The sequence below is a fragment of the Pristis pectinata genome, chromosome 6 (assembly GCF_009764475.1).
Source record: "Pristis pectinata isolate sPriPec2 chromosome 6, sPriPec2.1.pri, whole genome shotgun sequence".
Taxonomy (NCBI): Eukaryota; Metazoa; Chordata; class Chondrichthyes; order Rhinopristiformes; family Pristidae; genus Pristis; species Pristis pectinata.
Window position 1 is genome coordinate 45,479,585 of NC_067410.1, and position 19,061 is coordinate 45,498,645.

Genomic DNA, 19,061 nt, shown 5'->3' on the forward strand with positions numbered 1-19,061 from the left:
CACCATCACAGAAATTGGTCTTCAGCCAATTTAATTCACTCGATATTATGTCAAGAAACTTCTGGATACAGCAAAATGCAGAAGGGAACCAGATAACATACCAGCTTTAGTAAGAAAGACTTGAGCTCCAAAACTGGTCCTGTTGTTCCAGCTCAGTTATAACACTGGTAGTGTGGAAAATTACCCAAGTATGTCTTGTCTTTAAAAAGCAGGACAAATCTAATCCAGTCAGCTACTAGCCAAGTAATCCACTTTCATTCATAGAATCATAGACTGATATAGCTCAGGCCCTTCAGTCCAACCAGTCCACGCCAACCACGGTGCCCACCCAGCTAGTCCCAATTTCGTGTGTTTGGCCCATATCCCTCCAAGCCCTGCCCTTCCATGTTTTTATCCAATTGCTTCTTAAATGATACCACTGTACCTGCCTCAACCACTTCTTCTGGCGGCTCGTTCCATATACTCACCATCCTCTGAGTGAAAAAAGTTCTCTGCACTATTTCCAGTTTAGCCATGTCTTCCCTAAAACAGGGTGACCAAAACTATTCACAGAGCTCCAAGAGTGGCCTCACCAACTCCTATACTCAATGACTGATTAAGGCCAGCATGCTAAATGCCTTTTTCAGCACCTTGTCTACCTGTGACACCGCTTTCGATGAACTATACACTTGTACTCCTAGGTCCCTCTGTGCCATTACATTCCCCAGTGCCCTACCATTCATAGTATAAGTCCTACACTGGCTTGACTTTCCAAAATGCATCACCTCACATGTATCTGTATCGAAATCCATTTGCCACTCCTTGGCCCACTTCCCTAACTGAACAAGATTCCCCTGTAATCTACGATAACCTTCACTATCAACAACACCTAATTTAGTGTCATCCACAAACTTACTGATCAAGCCTTGTGCATTTGCACCCAAATTATTTATATGAATAACGAATAACAAGGGTGCCAACACTGACCCCTGCGGCACACCACTAGTCTCAGGCCTCCATTCGGAGAAACAGCCTTCAACCACCACCTTCTGCTTCCCACCTCCGAGCCAATTTTGAATCCACCTAAATAGCTCTCCCTGGATTCCATGGGACCTAACCTTCCAGATTAGCTTGCCATACAGGACCTTGTCAAAGGCCTTGCTAAAGTCCATATAGACAACATCCATTGCCCCACCATCATCTAACCCCTTTGGTTATCTCTTCAAAAAAACTCTAAAAGATTCGTCAAACACGACTTTCCACACACAAAGCCATGCTGAATCCTAATCACACTTTATCTATCCAAATGCTGATGCACCCTGTCCCTCAGAACTCCCTCCAGTAACTTCCATGCCACTCAAGTTAGGCTGACCAGTCTGTAGTTCTCTGGTTTGTCCTTACCACCCTTAAACAACGGAACGGCATTAGCCATCTTCCTGTCTTCAGGAACTTCACCAGTGGCTAATGATGAAGTAAATATCCTCTCGAGCCTCCCACAAAGTCTGAGGATGCACTTGGTCGGGCCCTGGGGATTTATCCACAATGCGCTCTAAGGCTGCTATTACCTCCTCCCTGGTAGTGTGAATGTCCTCCAAAACATCTCTACTTGTTTCCCTTATCTCTTGAGCAAACATGATTTTCTCCTCAATAAACACCAAGGAGAAATATTCATTAAAAATCCCACCCAACTCCTGCAGCTCAAGACATAGGCAGCCCTACTGATCTCTAAGGGGACCTACTCTCTCCCTGGCCACCCTTTTACTCTTAATATATCTATAAAATCTCCTTGAATTTTCCTTAACCTCACCTGCCAGATCCATCTCATGCTCTGTCTTTGCCCTCCTGATTTCCCTCAAGTGTATTCTTAATCTTTTTATAGTAATCAATGATTCACTTGACCCCGACCACCTCAACCCAATGTATGCTTACTTCTTTTTCTTGACCAGAGCCTCAATATCTCCTTCAGCCAAGATTCTCCAAACTTGCCAGGTTTACCCTTCACCCTAACTGGGACATGCAGCAACACACACAAAATGCTGGTGGAACTCAACAGGTCAGGCAGCATCTACAGAGGGAAATAAACAGTTGACGTTTCAGGTCGAGACCTTTCATCAGGACTTGTAACAAATATTTCTCCTCAGTGTTTACTGAGGAGAAAATGATGTTTGCTGCCCCTGGTTTCTTAATATCACTGCAAAATGATGGAAGATATAGTCTACAGTGCTACCAAATGACCATTGCTAATCAAAAACTTGCTCACCATTGCTCAGTTTGGGTTTCACCAGGATAATTCTGTTCTAGACCTCATCACAACCATTGTCCAAACATGGACCAAACAGCTGACTGGCTGGTAAGTAAGGTGAAAGTGAGCACCTTAGACATTGAGGAACCATGGTAAGCTGAAGTCGATGGGCATCATTCCAATGGCTGGATTCATATCTGGCACAAAGGAAGATGGTTTGGGATGTTAGAGGTAAGTCAACCCAACCCCAGGACATCACTCCAGGAGTTCCTCAGGGCAGTGTCCTAGGCCCAACCATATTCAGCTGCTTCATTAATGACCTTCCTTCCAGCACATGGTCAGAAGTGGGAATGTTCAATTCTTTTCGCAACTTAACACCAAATGAAGCAGCCCATGCCTTCATGTAGCAAGAGCTAAACATACAGGCATGGGCTAAGTGGAAGCTGAAAAAGTGTAAGGACGTGACCAAGAGAGAGTTGAACCACCTACCCTTCTCATTCAATGGCATTACTAATACCGAGTCTCCCACCATCAACATCCTTGACCAGAAACTCAGTTGGACCAGCCGCAAATGCTGTGTCTACAACAGCATGTCAGGGGTTGGGTATTTTTGTACCATCTATTACCGACAACTTGGGAGTGTGACAGCAATCGCTCTCCACTTGCCTGGATGACTGCGGCTGCAACAACTCTCAAGAAATCCAACACCATGCTGGACAAGGACCACTTGACTGGCACCCCATTAACCATGCCAAACATTCATTTATCCATCAGCGCCAAATGGCTATGATGTGTACCATCTACAAAATGCACTTCTGTTACTTGTCCAGGCCACTCTAGCAACACCTCCCAAACACTTTTCTTCCACCACCAAGAAGGATCAGGGCAGCAGACAGAACACCATCACCTACAGGTTTCCCTCCAAGTTGCTCACCACCCTGACTTGGAAATATATTGTCCCATTCCTTTATTGCTAGATCCAAATCCTGGATCTCCCTCCCTGTTAGTCCTGTGGAAGCACCTTCACCAGAAGCACGACAGTGATTCAAGGCAGCAGCTCGCAAACCACCTTCTCGAGGGCAATAAATGCTGCCCATGTTGGTGATAGCCACAGACAGCATTCCACTGAGGCTTGCCCCAGACCACCTGTGTCCTTTGAGAACTCGCTGCCTCCCAGACCCCTCTCCACTGGGACACCACTCTGCCGTAGAGAGCAGCATTTGTGGAGATGGTCTGTAATAATCTCTAGTGGAGTTTAGAACATGGATGTACGCTCTGTTGCAGAGTAACAACAACTGATGTGTTGCTTAGGCACACATATGATGATATTGTTATGCCACTTACACACATGATTCATTCACATGTTTACATACAAATGTACCACACCATTTTTCCCTCTTTGAAGGAGTGTTTTATACAGCAATTGTGGGTTTCCATCTGTTAACTGGCCTTCCCAGATATTATCTTATCTATGTTTGCTCTCTGGAATTGCAATTACTTTTTAATCAGATGAATGTGTGACCTCCCGACCCAGCTCACTTTTATCTACTGTCTCCTCTTTATTGATTGGTTCTACATCCACTTCTGAGATAAATTTGTCATTGTGTCTTTCTCCAACATGTTCTGGGACATCACTCGCTGCAATCGTGTGGTCCACATGGACATTTGCAACTTTTCTTCCCCCTTGCCTGAGGTGCCGTTCAGTTCTACAGCCTTGTGAGTCCAAGGCCTCAAGTTGGCTGGCTGTGGAGACAATTCTATAATTTATTCAACTGGGTGAATGTGATTTTTGGAATTAATTGCCCACTCCGAATTGTTCCTGAGGAAATGGTGGTGGACTGCCTTCTTGAGCTGCCACTATCCATGTGGTGAACGTGTTTAGTTGTGGGGAGAAAATAGGGTTAGTATAGATGGGTGTTTGATGGTCAGTGCAGACTCAATGGCCTGCTTCCATGCTGCATGACTCTATGACTCCGTGACTAAAGTTCCCAGTACCCTCTCTCCAGTCAAGGCAATATGCACACATTCTTGCCTTGCCCTGGTTATACTTGGTCTCCTCCTTCCCTCATAAGCAGCACCTTTATTTTTATGCACTGAGTTATTGCAGTGCCAAATGGAATATTCCCAAAGAAACACTTTAGCATTATGTAGGTGTTACCAGTGTACTCTCACTAGGTAGTGCTGTACGGGTTTCTCCTCCCTTACCCATAATTAACTCCTGTAGCAAACTACTCATAGAGTCATGAAGCACAGAACTGGCCCATTGAGTCACATCTAGCAAGCATTTACGCTAATCCCATTCTATTCCCATCACTCTCCACGACTCCCGAGTTCACTCCTCACCCCCACCCATCCCACTCCCACCCCAAGAACTTTCCACTGCCCCCTCTATAGGTGCAACACCTGCCCCTACACCACCTCCATCCAAGGACCCAAACAGTCATTTCAGGCAAGACAGAGATTCACCTGCACCTCCCTTAATATCATCTACTGCATTCAGTGCTCCAAGTGTGGCCTCCTCTACATTGGTGAGACCAAACGCAGACTGGGCAACCATTTCGCAGAACACCTGCGCTCCGTCCATAACCGCGATCTGCATCTTCCTGTTGCCAGTCACTTCAACTCCCCCTCCCACACCATCACTGATATGTCAGTCCTCGGCCTCCTCCACTGCCAGGAGAATTCCAAGCGCAAACTGGAGGAACAGCACCTCATTTTCCGTCTTGGAACCTTGTAGCCTAACAGCATGAACATTGAATTCTCCCACTTTAAGTAATCCCCACCCCACCTTCCCCACAACTCACCCCCACCCCACCATGCTCCTTCTTTTCTTCCCTTTCCTAACCTATCTCTCTTTTTCTACCCCTTTTTTTCTCTCTCTCCTTACCTTTGACCCATCCCCCAATGGATCTGCTCTCCCCTCCTCCCCCGCACCTGCCTATCATATCTCTTACCTGTATCTACCTATCACCACCTTGTGCCCACCCCGCCTCCCCTCTTTTGTCCACCTATCCCTGCTCTGCTTTTCCCTCCTATATATTGGGCTTCCCCTTTTCCTATCTTCAGTCAGAAACGTTGACCGCCTGCTTTTCTCCGCGGATGCTGCCTGGCTCGCTGAGTTCCTCCAGCACTATAGTGTTTTTCATCTAGATTCCAGCATCTGCAGCCCTTTGTTTCTCTCGTATTCCCATCAACATCCCCCCCCCCCCCCCCCCCCCCCCAGAATCTATTACTAACACACACTAGAATTTGGGCAATTTACAGTTGCCAGTTAAACTACTAACTTGCACATCTTTGGGATGTGATAGGAAACCAGAGCACTCAGAGGAAACCCACGTGGTCACATGGAGAATGTGCAAACACCACACAGACAGCGCCAGAGGTCAGGATTGAACCTGGGTCACTGGAGCTGTGAGGCAGCAGCTTTATTAATTGCACCACTGTGCCGTCCTCAGCAGACAGGGAGCATCTGTGGAGAAAAAAGAGTTAACATTTCATAGATTATCTGAGTCATTTTGTCAAAGGGATATCTGAATTTTTCCCACCAGAGGGACCCATAGCCACATTCACTAATTCCATGTGAAAGGTGGTTAACTGGCAATTGTGACTGATTTTATCCCACCCTGATCGAGGAGAGCTGAGGTTAGTCATATCACAATCCACTCCTTGCCCATCAATACCCTGGGACTGAAGCTGGGACCTTTCTGATGTAGAATCAGCAGCTTACATTCTTACCCAGTCATGAGGAAACATCATTGTGCATTAAAGGACAACTTCTTTCTGTGCAGTGCTGAGGGAATACTGCACTAATGCAGAAGCCGACTTCTTCAATCAGACAAATCCAAACCCCGTTTGTCTTCGTAGAAGCTCATAAAAGATCCCACAGCAATACCCTGAAAAATGGAAGAGAAATCCTGTCCAATACTTAGCTACCAATGAAGATCATGTAAACAGGGTGACCTGCTTATTCATCATCTTACAGTAAAGCCACCCTCTGGACCGGCAGATTTTCTGGACCATTGGATGTTACTCCTACTAATAGCTAAACGCACTTTTATTTCACTTTTGTTAACATGTTACACATTGTTTAATAAATTTTCCAGTGAACAAAGCCAGTTTAAAGGGAGAGGAAAATATACAAGGACTCCGGACCTTGGCTCTGGCTGCAAACCTACCCATGTTCCTGACCCCTGGTTTCTGGACTCCGTTCCTGGGCCTGGCTGCACTCCCAGCCCACAGTCCAGACCACTGGCTCTGGCTACACACTCTACTCACACTCCGACCTGACGAGTGAGTCAGGTGCTGAACCATTAGGATTTCCAAAGGGTCAGATGCTGGATTATAGGAGTTTTAGTGTACAGGTCCTTCCTGAGTTACCAACACCCAATTTATGGACACTCCGTACGTATGAACAAGTGTTCGGGAGACCAGCAGGATGGATGGGGATGGATTTGCCAGCTGCTGCGGGGCTGCAGGCATCTTCTGCCAGGTGGGAAGGGGCACTTCCATGTACCTTCTCTCCCCATCCCCTCTCCCTCAAGCTGCAACAATCGGGGGCTGTGTTGAGTCGAGCAGAGGTGGGAGCACTGAGCAGACTCACTTGCTCACTCACCGGATCAGTGAGGCTGGCTGGCGGCTGCTCTTCCCACGCCTGCTCGCTCTCCCATCATGGCTGTTTCTGTGATCCTCTCCCACACACGGTTTTTGTTCATTTCTGATTTATGAGCAATTCTCAGGAACAAACCTTGTTGTTACCTGGGGACTGCCTATAGTTTGTTCATTGAGAGCTTGCTTTATGCAAATTGGTCGCTATTTTTTCCATATTACATCAGTGACCACACTTCGGAAGTACTTCATAGGCTGTAAAGTGCGTCCTGAGGCAGTAAAAGTGGCTGCGTGAAAGCAAATCGTTTAGTACACAACTTCAGATGAATTCCCTTATGCCAGCCTCAGCCAGTACAGGATCAAGTGTCATGTTTCCTCCTTCCCAGCAGATGGTACTAAAACTCCATTCTGCTCAGCCTGTGGATGTGCCTGAAGCATTAACCCAGGGTGGCGATGAGGGTCAAAATCTATTCCACAGCTTCGTGAAAGTATTTTGATTTGATTCCTACAGTAGCATCAGCCTTTAAGTGAGGCCAGGGATTGGAGGGATGTTCACCCCCCAACCAATCCTTCAAAAAGGAATTGGTTAAATATGTTAGGAATACCATTGACAGTGTCAGGAATATGGGGCAGTAATTTTTTTATTATGAGATACGTCATCAGTAGGTGCTAGGTTTGAAAGGTGGCTGAGATTAACCAAAGCATTTTGGGATCAGGGAACATCTCTGTGGAACAGTAGGCTATGGGGTGAGTTGCTTACAGTCTATGGAAAGTCTGGATATTAATGGGGTAAGACACACTGGTATCTCTGGTTCCATTGAGGGAGAAGTTGGATGAATCATGCAGACTATTCAGTAGGGAGAAAGTCTTTAATGTTAAACTCCTGTTAACTTGTGTCAATTTGCTTTCATTGTTATGGTTAGGAATGAATATGCTCATTCCATCTGCTATGTATAGAATTTGAAAAGAAAAACATGTTTGCAGTTTTGTGTTGAAATTGGAGATTTGGTTAATGTTCACTTAACCTGGCCATCAATCCTGAGTAACCTTTTCCTCTGTTATGGTTTCACTTGTTTCTAATTCCCTTCTTTGCCAAAAGCCACCTAGATGGACATTCTGGAGGTCTTGCACATTGATGCAATGTTACCAGTTATTTTTCTCAACCCCCCCAGCACTGGTGTACAGTGATGCAGTAGTTATATCCAAGAGTGGGTATACAGGGATCGAGACTAATAATTAGGTGATAGTAAGCTGAAATCTTATCATGGCAGCAAAATTAAACCTTAAAGTAAAAATGGTACCAGCAAAAATGACCACAAATTCATTGATTGTCATAAAACTAAGGTATATCAGGGGCTACATACAGAGTAACATTTACAGTCTACATTTTCCTTTATAGTAGAACTCCCTTCATGCCCACAGCATGACCCTGAGAATCCTCATTATGCACCCCTGTCTTTTGAGACTGATTGGCAGCAGCAGCTTGCACCCAACACATGGGACACCCATGAGCCCATTCCACTTTGGCCAATCAGATGGTCATGTGTTTAAAAAAAACCCACTACAGCACACCCTCACAAGTGGGCATGAAAGATCCCACGGCACAATCTTAATATAGTGTAGTATTATTGGGAATTATTTATCCCTCAATCAAGATTGCTACAAAACAAATCATTGGTTAGTTTCACACTGTGGTGTGATCTGGCTGTGTCGAGATTGGTCGCAGAGTTTCATACATTCCAACTGTGACTACTTAACATCAACACTCCACTGTATTTCCTAATTATGATTGAAACTATGGAGAGCGCGATTCAATTGACATGATAGGGTTAACACCAATCTGATAGTCGGAAAGGTGATTTTGGACTGGTCAATGGAAGTGTGTGGTACAAAGAGGTATGTAGAAATAAGAGGCAGAATTAGATGATACACTGGATCACTTAATTCCTGTAAGAGATGCATAACTGAATGTCAGGCAGCTATGTGACTCTGATTGTATTTCTGAAGTTGATCTAGTGCAGGCTGTGAAGAAGTAACAAAAGATTCTACTGAACTGAGTCAAGAAGTGAGATGTTCTGCAAGTCAAGAAGTCTATATAATGCCAGTACCCATTTCTTCATGAGGATCACAGGGACACAGATAAGTAATATGAATATAGTCCACTCTTTACCAAAGTGGAAAGCGGTATAGTAAATGTAGATATGTGAAATATGTCTACAATGTATGAGCACGTGTACAGATTAGTTAGAGAATGGAATAGTCAAGTCAAGTCAATTTTATTGTCATGTGCACAAGTACATGTATGCACAGGTACAATGAAAAACTTACTTGCAGCAGCATCACAGGCACATAGCATTAGAGACAGAATATTCAGAAGAAAAATATAAAGTAAACATAAATTACACATAAATTATACAAGAAATAACACAATTAGAACAAAAATTAAACAAAGACCATTGTATTGCAAAGTGATCACGGTGTTTCTATACTGTGCAGGTTGGTTAAATAACTGAATGGTTGAATAAACAAGATGCATGTGTGTTTTAGCAGTTTGCTTCTTGGTGATTTATTATACTCTTGGCAATACGTACAGTTTGAATAAGAACCCACACTTACATCACAGACATCTAAATCTCCACTGCAACAGATTGAAAAGGCTTTTGGCTTAGGGTCTCAACCAAAACAAAGCACAGTAGTGCCTTTGAACAATGCAAGCATTTTGGTACTATGCAGGAAAGTTAGTCAAAATCTACCTCATCCCCAGGCCACAATATAGAGTCCTAGAGTCATAGAGCAATACAGCACAGATACAAGCCCTTCAGCCCAACGAATCCATGCTGACCATGGCATCCACCCATCTAATCCCAATTTCCTGCATTTGGCCCATACCCTCCCCCAAGCCCAGCCCCTGTGTGTATCTATCCAAGTGCTTCTTAAATGATATTATTGTATCTGTCACAAACACTGCCTCTGGCAGCTCGTTCCATATACTCACCACCTTCTGTGTGAAAAAGTTGCCCCTCAGGTCCTTTTAAATCCTTCCCCTCTCATCCTGAATCCATGCCCCCTAGTTTTGGATTCCCCTAACCTGGGGAAAAGACTGTTACCATCCACCTTATCTATGCCTCTCATCATTTTAAACATTTCTATAAGGTCACCCCTCATTCTCCTACGTTCTAAGGAATAAAGACCTAGCCTGGCCGACCTTTCCCTATAACTCAGGCCCTCTAGTCCTGGCAACATCCTTGTAAATCTTTTCTGCACTCTTTCCAGTTTAACCACATCTTTCCTATAACAGGATGAGTAAAACCGTGCACAGTACTCCAAGAGCGGCCTCATCAATGACTTATACAACTGCACATAGATGTCCACTTTGGTCTTTGAGGGGCCCTATTCTCTCTGTAGTTACTCTTTTTCCCTTAATATACTTATAAAATCTCTTTGGATTCTCCTTAATCTTCTCCGCCAAAGTCATCTCATACCCACTTTTTGCCCTCCTGATTTCCTTCAGGAGTACACTCCTGCAACCCCTATACTCCCCCAGGGATTCACCTGATCCTACTACTGATCCATGCCCCCTCCTTTTTTCCTGGCCAGCACCTCAATATCTGTTGCATATCCCACAGCTTAACTATTAATACCACATTAATACAGACCAGGAAGCATAATGCACTTGTAACTGCTGCATTAACTCATCTGGATTTGCCAAAATATTCTCTTTGTTCCAACCATCTCCCCCTTGGCTTCTAGTTTTTCTCTCTTTCCCAGTTCTGATGACCTGAAATGTTAATTGTTTCTCTTTCCACATATACTGCCTGACCTGCTGACTGTTTCCAGCATCCTCTGCTCTTATTTCAGATTTCCTGTGTTTCCTGCTGTCTCTTCACTGAGTCCAAATCCTGAAACTACCTACTCAACCGCACTGTATATGTTGCACAGCAGGGCAGGAAGCTTGTCATTTCCACTTAACCTGAACTCTTGGTATCAAAGCGCCTCCTTCCTCAGATCACTGGCAAGGCCCACATTGAAGTGTGAAAAACCAACCAAATAGAGTCAAACGGGATGAGGCAGGGAGATTGTGGGGTAAGTTCTATGATATAATAGTGGAAGACTAAGAAATTGGACAAATGGAATAGAGGAAAAGGATAAAAGGCAAACAATTACAACTGTGATTTCCATGGAAATTGCATGGTGTTGCACAGGTCTTAATTTACTGCATTTTGTCTGAATATTAATCCGATTTTCTTTCAGGTATTATTGGACGTCATTAAATGGTGATTTTCTGTGAGCTTCTTTACATGCATCACTCCATTAGTCTGTGATATTTGCTCTTCCATTGATGTTTCCACAGATTTGGGCTATGACTTTGCCACAGATCTGATGGTATCATTAGCCATGAGCAGCCATAGTATTCCCTCATTCGTTTGACATCCTAAATTACTCATTCACAAAACCTGCATCAGGATGAGTAGCAGTAGTTCAGGACTCTGGTGACTTGATGTGATTGATATTTGCCTGAGGAAGCATGCAATTGTTTACTGTCAGCACAGATGGAGCCAAGACAAAAAAAAAGTTTCTGAAATTTTGCAAATGGGTTATAGTTTAAAGCAGTACCAATGTAGCACCATCTGCAGGACTATTGGACTATGCAGGCCAAAACGTCGACTATCCTTTTGCCTCCACAGATGCTCCCTGATCCTCTGAGTTCCTCCAGCAGATTGTTTCTTGCTCCAGATCCAGGCATCTGCAGTCTCTTGGGTCTCTATGATTTAAAGGTGTTCCATTCAGAATCACTGGCAGGGTTATACCATGATGCACAGTTATATTTTAGTTTTATTCCAAGGCTGTCCTGGCCAACTTCCCAAACCAATGCTGTGTAAATTTCCATTGATCTCAACTTATCCCTAACCAACCTGTACCGGGCTCTATTTCCTTGTCTTCATAGGTCAGGACATAGAATATGAAAGTTGGAAGGTTACATTACAACTTCACAAAACATTCATTGGGCTGCACTTGGAGTATTCTGTGTAGTTCTGGTTGCCACAATACCGGAAGGATGTGGTAGCACCAGAGAGACTATGGAGGAGATTCACCAGGATGTTGCCTGGATTGGAGGACTTTAGTTATGGGGAGAGATTGGATAGGCCGAGCTTGTTTTCCCTAAAGTGAGGGAGGCAGAGGGGTGACCTGATTTAGGTATATAAAATTCTGAGAGGCATGGATAGGGTAGATAGTCAGAATCTTTTCCTAATGGTAGGGGTATCAAAAACTACAGGGCATAGGTTTAAGGTGAGATGAAGTAGTTTAAAGGGGATTTATGGGGAAATTTTTTTTCCACAGAGTGCCAGAGGAGTTGGTGGAATCAGACACTATCACTACATTTAAGAGACATTTAGGCAGGCACTTGAATAGGCAGGGCATGGAAGGATACAGTCCTGTTGCGGGCAAATGGGATTAGTGTTGATGGGCAAAAAGGTCAGCATGGAATGGTGGGCTGAAGGCCCTTTTCTGTGCTGTATGAGCCTATGAGACTTTGTGTCAGCAGCAAATTTAGCAACCATATCCTCAGTGCTTTCATCCAAATCATTTATATAAGTCGCAAAACTCGGAGGTCCCAACACCCATCCCTATGGCCCACCAGACATTACAGTTTGCCAACTAGAAAATAACCCATTAATGCTTATTCTCGGATTTCTGTTAACCAGCCAATCACTTCTCCACACTGATGTATTACCTCATACAATGAGCTTCTACTTTCCATAACTTTTGATGCATCACTTTACCAAATGCCTTCTGGAGATCTAAGTATAGGATATCTACAGATTCCCATTTATCAATGACTCAACATCCACAGCCCTCTACATAAAGAAATTTCTTCTCATCGTCATCCTAAAAGGCTGTCTCTTCATCCTGAGACTTTATCCTTAGTTCTAAATTCTCTCAGTAGAGGAAATAGCATCTTAACTTTGTCCCTGTCAATCCTTCTCAGAATCTTGTAGGTTTCAATGGGATCACCTCTCATTCTTTTAAAGCCCGGTGAATTTAGGCCAATCTTCCTTATTCTCTTCTCATAGGATAATCCCAGGAATACATTACAGGAGTTTGCATTGACTCCAAGGCAAGTAGATACTTCCTTAGGTATAAATATATTGTTGTTACATTTGAATCATTGCTATTAATATTCTCATTATTTCCAAGGCGATTCTGGTGTTCTGATAATTGCTATTACATCATGAAATCTTTCCTATGCTTAGATGGATGATGAATGGAAGTTGTAACCACAGAGACTATCAGAAGGCCAGTGTCAATAAATGTTTGTTTTGCCATGTGGGAAACACACTGAGAACAATCTTTAGCTGGCACAATCTCACCACACAATCACACCAAGTGGAATTGGATGTCAGTTACCAGGATAAGAAAAAAATTGGGTAACATCACTCCACTAATCAGTTTTGAATTTTTGCAGCTTAGGTATACCCCACAGGCTTTCTCAATTTATCTGCCAATCACCCATCTGAGACAAAAATATTGCGGCTCCCAGCACCGGGAACTGATCAGAAGGCATGTAGTTGTGGTTGGTTTTCATGAGGAAAAAAAGTTAATGCAATGGAGAGCTTTAATTTTTCTTAAAATATTTTGCAAGACTGTGAAAAAGACCAATGAAGTACAATATTGATTGATCCAAAGCACCGCAATTTATAAATGACATAAAGACTTAATGGAATAAAAGCACATGGTTGATACTTTATAGTAATACATAATATGTAAAATTGAATATATCTAATTATTCTCTTTCAACCCAGCAGGTGTGATGGTGTTTTTGGGGGTTTACCTTGAGCCACTGTTTTGATCCTTGGCAGGTACCATTTTGATTGGCATGTATACTCAGCAGGCTTAAAGAAAGTGAACAGACCTCCCAATGGACAAAACACAGCCTCCACCTTTTTATAAGTTAGGACACAACAGACCTGATATCTATTTGTTGGTGTGCCTATTATTTATTATTTTGAAAGAACTTGCCATATTGAAGTAAGCATTAGCGAAGCAATTATCTATTTTTATTACATAAAATGCATGAATCATTCCCAATGACCAGCTGCCTCACTAAGGGCAGCACTGTTTAATTGACAGCATTTTTACAACCTCCTGTGCAGAGTTTTCTTGTTCAGTAATTTAATAGAACTATTATCACAAGCTGCTGAAGCAAAAATACATTTCTAAGGATGCTACAGGATGCATTATGTTAAATGGCATACCCTAATTAATCTGGTTAAGGCAAATTATGTTAGTGTTATTTGCTAACATTAATTAAATATCTAGTGTTGTGATGAATGGAGACTGATTTTTATGAATCCTTGTTTTGCCAGTCACAACGTAATGTGGATCATCTTCATTGCCCAGTGAAGTGATAGAAGACAGTCCCCTCAGATATGTGCCTTTAGATGCCTGGATATTCATTATAGGATGATGGATGGATCTACTTATGAATAGAAGTGAAAGAAAATAAATGTGTTGAAATCAAGAAATCCAGGCTTTTCACTACCCCTTAATAAATAGCTTGCACATCTCCATTCACTTTCTTCTGCTCTCAGATGAGATATTAAACTGAACGCCCTTTCAGTTGAAAGCAAGATAACCTGCAGTGCTATTTTGAGGAAAATATGAGTAACGGAGGCTTTCTAGGTAAGGTTTATCCTTCAGCAAACACCATTGAAACAAGTCACTGGTCATTATCCAAACATTCTAACATAAAAACTGGCAATAGTGCTTCCTACAGAAAAACACTGACTATTCTTCAAAATTGCTTCATTGGCTATAGAAAAGTTTTGGGTATCATTAAAATGGCTTCATACGTGAGCTATTTTTTTCTCTCACTTAAAGAAAACAAACTAAGCGTTCTGTTTATTACTTAAATAATTAAATCCCAAACCTCAGAGCCAACACAAGTAAACCAGGTGATTCACATTTCCTTCAATTGGTGTACCATTCGAGCCCTAAGTTCCCTCCTCATTGACTTCTTCCCATTTTAGTGATCCTACTCCACTTGCCCAGCATGGATATACCTCTGTCCCATCCCCGATGTTGCAGGCACAGACACCAAGGAGGTTTGTGGGGTGGGGGTGGGGAGGGGTGGAGACTGAGGTACGAGGACAATGACTCTTGTGAGAAGCAAGAAGCCAAACAACTGGTAATTTGATTGTTGGGGAGAAGGTTTGGAAATGTTGAGATTGTGGTGGATGTGAGACTGGGAAGTTGTGGCATGGAAGAACATTATTAATGGAGGAGTCTGACACTGCTGAAATGTGTGAGTACTTCACGCAAGGCTGGTAATTAGTTGGGCAGGTAGACTGAGAGATGTTCAACCAATGTGATACTAATTACATGTCATGCTCTCCATGTTCCAGAATGTATATTTGAAAGGTAGTTCCCTTGCCTGGAGCAACAAACAGAAAGTACTGGAGGAACTCAACTGCTGAAGGGTCTCAACCCAAAATGTTGACTGTCCATTTCCCTCCACAGATGCTGCCTGACCCGCTGAGTTCTGTTTAACATTAAACATTGATGTTCTGTTTCCATGCCTATTTTGCACCAATATGTAGATATGGGACATGTATCAGTGGCAACACTCTCACCTGCTGGAGCAGTGTGGGTTACCCCAGAGACTTGGACACATGACATTGGTTGATACTTCAGTGCAGTACTGATGCTCTGTCAGAGCTGCAGCCTTTCAGGTGAGACATTAAAATAAAACCTACTTATTTTCTCATGTGGACATAAAACTTGAAGGACAGCAGAGAAATATCTTAGTCAGTATTTATTCCTCAACCAACCCACTGGAATTAAATCATTTATATTGTTTGTTGGACCTCAGCAAACCTAAACTGGCTACTGCAATTCCTACCTTACAGCAGTGAACACTCTTCAAAACCTTATTTGTTGTAAAGCCCTTGAGGGCATCATGAGAATATTAAAAGGCATTACAGTATGTAAATAAAGGTCTCCTTCTTCACACAGTCAGATTTATATTCCAGTTCATTACAGGACGTCCACCTGAGTTCTTAACCTCTAGACAATGATGAATCAGTAGCATTTGCTGCATTGCAATAAATACATTCACAGCTAAAAAATTGCCCTAATATTTACTCGCTAAGATGTTACATTACATGTGTCTGAGAAAGTAGCTGAGCAGAGTCAATAAAGAGTGCTCTCATCGAATCAGTACGGAAGGAGGCCACTTGATCCATTATGCCTGTCCTAACTCTTTGAAAGAACAATCCATGTAATCTCAATCTCCTGTGCTTTTCCAATAGCCCAGCAAAGTTCTTTTCATGTATTTATCCAGTTTACTTCTGATCACTTTTGAATTTGCCTTCAACACCTTTCCAAACAATGTTGTTTAGATCATAACCTATACATTGTAAGAAACTTTTTCCTCAAGGCACCTTGAATCCTTTTGTCAATTATCTTAAATGTGCCTAGCAACACCTTTGCTCTTTGTGATTTGATCCACTCTATCAAATCTCTGCTTAACACTCACTTCTCCAACAAGAACAATTCCCAGTTTCCTTAGTCTTTCCTAGTAAGTGAAGTCTCAAAACCCTGGTCCTTCACCAACAAATCTGGTCTGACTTTGACATTCTTCCCAAAGTGTGCAGCACAGAATCAACAACAGATCTCCAGCAGTGGCCTAACCAGTGTTGTGTATGATTTATGATAACTTAAGTTTATGTTAACTTATGTTTATCCTCATCTTGTAATGTGCTGCTGCTGCAAAAAGCTAATTTTGGTGGCATTTTTACCCTGTGTATGTATGCTTATGACAACAATAAACTTGAACTTGAACTTTACTAGAGCTTGCTTACTTTTGGCGTATGTCTCCATTTAAAAGCCAAATATATTGCATGCCTTTTTAACAGACTTCTCCCCCTAAGCTATCATCTCAAAGATGTATTTCTTTACATCTCCAAGCCCTTCAAAATTAGTCATAGAATCACAGAGAGGTACAGCACAGCAACAGGCCCTTCAGCCCACTGAGTCCATGCCAACCATCAACCACCCATTTATGCTAATCGTACTTTCATCCCATTGTTTATTCTCATCACACTTTTACCAGCTCTCTCCAGATGAATTGTTTAATTTATCCTTTTATTGCTGCTCTTCTTCCTATCAAATGATTTGCTTCATACTGCTCTCCATGTGACAGGCCATTTCCCAATCTATGTTCTTCTTGTCTTGGTTCCGAGTGCTGGCCCTCGATTCAGCTCCATTGATGGTGCCTTGTTGTGCAGCACACGGAGTCCATGCACTACTAATCACATAACAACACACACCTGAGCCTCATCAGGATACTAGCATAAGAACCTTGGTTTCACTAGCACTGGTTGCCAGAGTATTGGTCAACCTTTGGGTATATGGCATCTCCTGGCTGCTTAGAGCTGGCAATTCTAGAGCAGTCCTGGTTTTGCTGTTTCCCCTAGGATATCCTGTTTCTGTGTTGGGACTCTTGCCTCAGAGCCCTGAGGCGAGATTCCTTCTGGTCACCGCCTGTGTTCAATTCTGAGGAAGTATCCTGACTCCAGTCTCGTACCGGTGTGCTGCATTTGGGTTCTCTGTGATCTTGCTCTTTGCTCAACATTGTGACACTTCTGACTTTTGTAACCATCTTCACTGTTTACTGCATGCAGTGCTGCCAATCCCTGTGTTGAACCACCCCAGCTGGGGAAAATATCATCTTTGCATTTACTCCGGCAAGCCAGTAAGAATTTTGTCTGTGACCTACTGACTGGAATTCAGACAGTTCATGCCATGAAGGTCCATCAGTTATGTTCTGCATCATCTGCTTCCTGAAAGGCAGTTTAGTAAGAAATGAGTTTATTGGTTGCATATCCTTGCTTGCTAAACAGAGGAAGGGATGAAGAGCTTAAAGATGATCTCCAGGTTATATATGAAAGTCAGGACTAGCGCTGCATGTTCTGTCCTGCACTTCAGTTATGTCCTTTACATTAATTGTTATAAACCAGTTCATGAATTATTAAACTGAAATGAGTTAATATAGTTAGAACTGAACAAAATCATGATTAGCCTCCAGATGCCATTAATTTTTAAGAAGGTGGGTAAGATTGAGAGGTGATCACCACAGAAATCTACAAAATTCCTACAGGGCTTTGGATAACAGACATTTTCAGTGGCTGGGGTGTCTAGAACCAGGGATGGCAGTCACAAAATAAGTTGGCCATTCAAAATGGGAATGAGAAGACATATTTTTTTTCACCCAGTGGATGGTGTATGTTTGGAATTCTCTACCCAAGAGATCTATGGAGATAGATATATGGATATTAAGGGAAATGGGTTTAGGACAGGAAAGTGTTCATGATCTTATTGAATAGTGGAGCAGTTAAGAGGGGACAAATACACTGCTCCTGTTGCTATTTCCTATGTTCTTTATTAAGTTGAATACAAAAAAAAATGATTTAATTGAAATCTATGGTTTCAAAGACATCAAGCAACTGTAAAAACCTACCTCTTCCTAGGTAAATAATTGCACTAGTGAATCACAGTGCCATTAATGCACACATCAGGTTCATCTGATGAGAAGATACGTGATGAGTTGTGAACCTCCGGAGCTTGCTGCTTAATTAAAGCTGCTCTGCAATTTTCCTTGTGCCGACAGCACCTTAGCCAGTCCATTAGTTGCTCATTTAATGATACTGAAAGCTTGGGCTTATAATTAATACCCTTTAAACAATGTGATACTTATTAATAAATAGCACATTTTAAACTTTTATGCTTTTTACTTTTCTTCCTCTTTTTTGTTCCAGTTGTGTTCTTTGTAAAAATCATGTTTAATTTATGTTTTTCTTGAGAATGCTGCTTATATGATGCTATGAGCCTGTGATGCTGCTGCAAGTAAGTTTTTCATTGCACTTGTGCAAACATGTACTTGCGCATAGGACAATAAACTCAACTTTGACTCTCTTAACCTAATCTTTCTCTCTTTGTGTTTTACTTTCTGTGCCTAAGTTACCCAGTTTGGTTTGCTCTCCTCTATCATTACTCTACTTCATTCTAAACCCTTTCTTAAGCTGCTCCCAATAAACAGTTCCATGGTGCTAGATGATCAATGATTATCCCACTTTAATGAGAAGAAAATTCACCTCAGATCTTAATGCTGTCACACTATTTGACACTGGGAAGGTACCATTCGAACAGAGCAAATTTTTTCAGCCCTCACCTT